At 43.8% G+C, this 6,800-nt stretch overlaps 1 non-coding gene across 1 annotated transcript; it reads left to right on the top strand.

Moving 5' to 3' along the window:
* Nucleotides 1–4,242: 4,242 nt before the first annotated feature.
* On the top strand, nt 4,243–4,350 carry LOC130984063 (small nucleolar RNA R71). The gene has a single exon (XR_009088022.1). It is a non-coding gene; the product is annotated as a small nucleolar RNA R71 (small nucleolar RNA).
* Nucleotides 4,351–6,800: the final 2,450 nt, after the last annotated feature.

Below are 6,800 nucleotides of genomic sequence, written 5' to 3'. Positions count from 1 at the left end.
TGCCACAGACACATAATTGGGTGAACCTTTTCAGATTGTGACTCAGCTTTGCTAAAGTCCCCAATTAGAGGTGTCCAGGGTTCTTAAGCACACTCTTATTGCCTTGGATCACAACTCTTATTCCTTTCTCTTTTTTTTTTTTCGTTTTTTTTTCGGTTTTTTTTTTTTTTTTTTTTGAAATGCTTTTTCTTGCTTCAAGAATCATTTTATTGATTTTTCAGATCCTCAGTAACATGTCTTCTTTTTCATCATTCTTTCAAGAGCCAACATCCATGAACCACAATTCAAAAGACATATGCACTGTTTAAGCATACATTCAGAGAACAAAAATATTGCCACCACATCAAAATAATTAAACTATTATAAAATTCAAAATTCATGCAATTCTTTCTTTTATCAATTAGGCACGTTTTTATTGAAGAAAGGTGATGGATTCATAGGACATTCATAACTTTAAGGCATAGACACCAAGACACTAATGATCATAAGACACAAACATGGATAAACATAAGCATTAAAATTCGAAAAAACAGAAGAACAATAACAAGGAAATCAAGGAACGGGTCCACCTTAGTGATGGCGGCTCTTTCTTGCTCTTGAAGATCCTATGGAGTGCTTGAGCTCCTCAATGTCTCTTCCTTGTCTTTGTTGCTCCTCCCTCATGATTCTTTGATCTTCTCTAATTTCATGAAGGATGATGGAGTGTTCTTGATGCTCCACCCTCAGTTGTCCCATGTTGGAACTTAGTTCTCCTAGGGAGGTGTTTAGTTGCTCCCAATAGTTTTGTGGAGGAAAATTCATCCCTTGAGGAATCTCAGGGATCTCATGATGAGTGAGATCACTTGTGTACTCCATCCTTTTCTTGGTGATGGGCTTGTCCTCATCAATGGGAATGTCTCCCTCTATGTCACTCCAATTGAATAACAAGGTGACAAATGAGATGAGGAAAGGCTAACCTTGCCAAGGTGGAGGTCTTGTCCGCCACCTTATAGAGTTCTTGGGCTATAACCTCATGAACCTCTATTTCTTCTCCAATCATGATACTATGGATCATGATGGCCCGGTCTATGTAACTTCGGACCGGTTGCTAGTGGGGATGATTGAGCGTTGTATGAACTCTACCATCCTCTAGCCACGGGCTTGAGGTCATGCCTTCTCAATTGGACCGGCTTTCCTCTTGAATCTTGCTTCCATTGTGCGCCCTCTTCACATATGACTGTGAGGACTTGGTCCAACCTTTGATCAAAGTTGACCCTTCTAGTGTAAGGATGCTCATCTCCTTGCATCATAGGCAAGTTGAACGCCACCCTCACACTCTCCGGACTAAAATCCAGTATTTCCCCCGAACCATAGTGAGATAATTCTTTGGATTCGGGTTCACACTTTGGTCATGGTTCTTTGTGATCCATGCATTGGCATAGAACTCTTGAACCATCAAGATTCCGACTTGTTGAATGGGGTTGGTAAGAACTTCCCAACCTCTTCTTCGATCTCATGGCGGATCTCCGGATATTCACCCTTTTTGAGTGAAAAGGGGACCTCGGAGATCACCTTCTTCAAGGCCACAACTTCATAGAAGTGGTCTTGATGCACCCTTGAGAGGAATCTATCCATCTCCCATGACTCGGAGGTGGAAGCTTTTGCCTTCCCTTTCCTCTTTTTAGAGGTTTCTCCGGCCTTGGATGCCATAAATGGTTATGGAAAAACAAAAAGCAATGCTTTTACCACACCAAACTTAAAATGTTTGCTCGTCCTCGAGCAAAAGAAGAAAGAAGAGAGTAGAAGAAGAAGAAATGAGGAAGAAGGAGATGGTAGTGTGTTCGGCCAAGAAGGGTAAGAAAGGGGGTTTAGGTTGTGTGAAAATGAAGAGTTGAAGAAGGGTATTTATAGGAGAGAGGGGGTAAAGGTTCGGCCATTATGGGTGGGTTTGGGAGGGAAGTGGTTTAAATTTGAAGGGTGAGGTTGGTGGGGTTTTATGAAGGATGGATGTGAGTGGTGAAGAGAAAGATGGGATTTGATAGGTGAGGGTTTTTTGGGGAAGAGGTGTGAGGTGATTGGTGAATGGGGGAAGAAGAGAGAGAGTGATGGTAGGGTCCTGTGGGGTCCACAGATCCTGTAGTGTCAAGGAAAAGTCATCCCTGCACTAAATGTTGCTCAAAATCACGTTTTGAGCCTTTTCTGGCGTTAAACGCCGGGCTGGTGCCCATTCCTGGCGTTTAACGCCAGGTTGTTGCCCTTTACTGGCGTTTAACGCCAGTCTGGTGCCCCTTTCTGGCGTTAAACGCCCAGAATGGTGCCAGACTGGGCGTTAAACGCCCAACAGCTAGCATTACTGGCGTTTGAACGCCAGTTTCTTCTCCTCCAGGGTGTGCTGTTTTTCTTCCTGTTTTTCATTCTGTTTTGCTTTTTTCATTGTTTTTGTGACTTCTTATGATCATCAACCTACAAAAAAGATAAATAACAAAAGAAAATAATTAATTATAAAACATTGGGTTGCCTCCCAACAAGCGCTTCTTTAATGTCATTAGCTTGACAGAGGGCTCTCATGGAGCCTCAGAAATGCTCAGAACCGTGTTGAAACCTCCCAACACCAAACTTAGAGTTTGAATGTGGGGTTTCAACACCAAACTTAGAGTTTGGTTGTAGCCTCCCAACACCAAACTTAGAGTTTGACTGTGGGGGCTCTGTTTGGCTCTGTTTTGAGAGGAGCTCTTCATGCTTCCTCTCCATGATGACAGAGGGATATCCTTGGGCCTTAAACACCAAGGATTTTTCATTCACTTGAATGATTAACTCTCCTCTGTCAACATCAATCACAGCCTTTGCTGTGGCTAGGAAGGGTCTGCCAAGGATGATGGATTCATCCATGCACTTCCCAGTCTCTAGGATTATGAAATCAGTAGGAATGTACTGGCCTTCAACTTTAACCAGAACATCCTCTACAAGTCCATGGGCTTGTTTTCTTGAGTTGTCTGCCATCTCTAATGAGATTCTTGCAGCTTGCACCTCTAAGATCCCTAATTTCTCCAATACAGAGAGGGGCATGAGGTTCACACTTGACCCTAAGTCACACAAGGCCTTCTTGAAGGTCATGGTGCCTATGGTACAAGGTATAGAAAACTTCCCAGGATCCTGCCTCTTTTGAGGCAGTTTCTGCCTAGACAAGTCATCCAGTTCTTTGGTGAGCAAGGGAGGTTCATCCTCCCAAGTCTCATTTCCAAATAACTTGTCATTTAGTTTCATGATTGCTCCAAGGTATTTAGCAACTTGCTCTTCAGTAACATACTCATCCTCTTCAGAGGAAGAATACTCATCAGAGCTCATGAATGGCAGAAGTAAGTCCAATGGAATCTCTATGGTCTCATTTTGAGCCTCGGATTCCCAAGGTTCCTCATTGAGGAACTCAGAGGAGAGTGGTGCACGCCCACTGGGGTCTTTCTCAGTGGCGTCTTCTTCCTCTCTTTCCTCTCCATATTCGGCCATGTTGATGGCCTTGCACTCTCCTTTTGGATTTTCTTCTGTATTACTTGGGAGAGTACTAGGAGGGAGTTCAGTAACTTTCTTGCTCAGCTGACCCACTTGTCCTTCCAAATTTCTGATGGAGGACCTTGTTTCATTCATGAAACTTTGAGTGGTCTTTATTAGATCAGAGACCATTGTTGCTAAGTCAGAAGTATTCTGCTTAGAACTCTCTGTCTGTTGCTGAGAAGATGATGGAAAAGGCTTGCCATTGCTAAACCTGTTTCTTCCACCATTATTGTTATTGAAACCTTGTTGAGGTCTCTCTTGATTCTTCCATGAGAGATTTGGGTGATTTCTCCATGAAGAATTGTAGGTATTTCCATAGGGTTCTCCTAGGTAATTCACCTCTTCCATGGAAGGGTTCTCAGGATCATAAGCTTCTTCCTCAGATGAAGCATCCTTTGTACTGTTTGGTGCATTTTGCATTCCAGACAGACTTTGAGAAATCAAATTGACTTGTTGAGTCAATATCTTGTTCTGAGCCAATATGGCATTCAGAGTGTCAATCTCAAGAACTCCTTTCTTCTGACTAGTCCCATTGTTCACAGGATTCCTTTCAGAAGTGTACATGAATTGGTTATTTGCAACCATTTCAATCAATTCTTGAGCTTCTGCAGGCGTCTTCTTCAGATGAAGAGATCCTCCAGCAGAGCTATCCAAGGACATCTTAGATAGTTCAGAGAGACCATCATAGAAAATACCTATGATGCTCCATTCAGAAAGCATGTCTGAAGGACATCTTCTGATTAATTGTTTGTATCTTTCCCAAGCTTCATAGAGGGATTCTCCATCCTTCTGTCTGAAGGTTTGGACTTCCACTCTAAGCTTACTCCATCTTTGTGGTGGAAAGAACTTTGCCAAGAAGGCATTGACTAGCTTTTCCCAAGAGTCCAGGCTTTCTTTAGGTTGAGAATCCAACCATATTCTAGCTCTGTCTCTTACAGCAAAAGGGAATAGCATCAGTCTATAGACTTCAGGGTCTACCCCATTAGTCTTGACTGTGTCACAGATTTGCAAGAATTCAGCTAAAAACTGATGAGGATCTTCCATTGGAAGTCCATGGAACTTGCAATTCTGTTGCATTAGAGAAACTAATTGAGGCTTAAGCTCAAAGTTGTTTGCTCCAATGGCAGGGATAGAGATGCTTCTCCCATAGAAGTCGGGAGTAGGTGCAGTAAAGTCACCCAACACCTTCCTTGCATTGTTGGCATTGTTGTTGTTTTCGGCTGCCATGGGTTCTTCTTTTTTGAAGAATTCGGTCAGGTCCTCTAAAGAGAGTTGTGCTTTGGCTTCTCTTAGCTTTCTCTTCAAGGTCCTTTCGGGTTCAGGATCAGCTTCAACAAGAATGTCTTTGTCTCTGCTCCTGCTCATATGAAAGAGAAGAGAAAAAGAACATGTGGAATCCTCTATGTCACAGTATAGAGATTCCTTGAAATGTCAGAGGAAAAGAGAAATGGAAAGAAGAAGGAGAAGAAGAATTCGAACTTTAATTAGATAAGGTTCGAATTGTGCATTTAGAAGGAGTGGTACTCCATAAATAGAAGGATGTGAGAAGGAGGGAAGAGGATTTTCGAAAATTCAATTAAAAGATTTTGAAAACATTTTGAAAATTTGATTGATAATTTTCGAAAATTGAAAGTGGAAGAGAAATCAAGTGATTTTTGAAAAAGATTTTGAAATTAGAAACTAAAAAGATTTGATTGAAAACTAATTTGAAAAAGATATGATAAAAAAAATATGATTGAAAGGTTATTGTCTTAAAGAGATGTGATTGAGAAGATATGATTTGAAAACTGTTCATACCCTGACCGAGCTCCCCAAACTCGGCAAAGTTCATAGAAGGTCCGACCTCATCCCCAGGCCCATGCCTGAGGTCGGACCTCGGACAATAAAGCTAAAGAAGCCCAAAAGGAACGAAGCCCAAGACCTAAAGGCCGAAAAGGCCTAGGAAAGGCGGTTCCACAAAGATAAAGATAAAACTCCCAGAAGGATAAGATAAGATAAGAATATCTTATCCAGGGAAGATCACGGCCAACTACTATAAATACACTGGAGCACCCAGGTATAACACACACTCTAATTCTACTCAATATCTGCTTGGACCCATGCTAACTTAAGCATCGGAGTGTCATTGCAGGTACCACCACCAACCACTCGGCATACCAAGCTCGGGTCATCAATCCGCCCATCTCGGGCCTCCCTAAGACGACCGAGCTGCGCGTTTCAGGTAACCCTCGGAACATTGGCGCCGTTGCCGGGGACCTGGAAGTCATCCCTTTACCATGGCGGACGACCCTCCCAACAATAACCATGCTACATCAGAACAAGAGGAGGAAGTTGACACCGGAGAACGACCGGACAGCCCTCTATCACCCCGCACTCCAGGAGGAAACAAACAGAATCGCCCAAAGACATCACTCCCAAACCAAGATCCCCAAAATCCCGAAAGCTCGGAAATTCTAGAAGCAGTTCGGACACAGCAAAACCGGCTGAAACAACTCGAAGAGGGCGTAAAAAAGCAGAAAGAAACTGAACAAGATCTGAGGAGGGAAGCTCGCAAGCGCAGAGAATTAGAAGAAAAACTACGGAAAATAGAGGCCAACCTGAAGGACCGGACGGAACGCGGCACCACCCCCGAAGGCAATCATGATCCCTTCACACGAGAGATCATGAAGGAGAAGGTACCGCGAAACTTCAAACCGCCCGATATGGACCTCTACGACGGCACCACCGATCCAAGTCACCACCTCAGCAACTTCAGAAGCAGAATGTACCTAGTCGGCGCCTCCGACGCGATTCGGTGCAAAGCCTTCCCCACCACCCTCACCAAGTCGGCCATGAAGTGGTTCGACAACCTGCCACCAGGATCAATCTCCAGCTTCGAGGACCTAACCAAAAAATTCCTAACAAGGTTCTCTATTCAAAAGGACAAGACAAAACACGCCCCCAGTCTACTCGGGATCAAGCAAGGTAACCAAGAAACTCTCCGAGAATACATGGAGCGATTCAACAAAGCCTGCCTGGACATACAACACTTGCCCACTGAAGCAGCCATCATGGGACTGGCAAACGGCCTAAAAGAGGGACCGTTTAGCCAATCCCTATCCAAACGATACCCGACCTCTCTATACGAGGTGCAGGAGCGGGCAGAAAAATACATCAACATGGAGGAAACCTCCCAGCTGAGAGACTCTTCTAGAAAAGAATCAACCTACCCGCTCCGAGATCGAGATCGGGAACAGAAGAAGAAAGAAGAACCCAACTCGGACAAGCCGCGG

Source organism: Arachis stenosperma, chromosome 5 (assembly GCF_014773155.1).
Source record: "Arachis stenosperma cultivar V10309 chromosome 5, arast.V10309.gnm1.PFL2, whole genome shotgun sequence".
Taxonomy (NCBI): domain Eukaryota; kingdom Viridiplantae; phylum Streptophyta; class Magnoliopsida; order Fabales; family Fabaceae; genus Arachis; species Arachis stenosperma.
The sequence above is the reverse complement of the archived record's forward strand: the minus strand, read 5'-3'. Positions and strand labels throughout refer to the sequence as shown.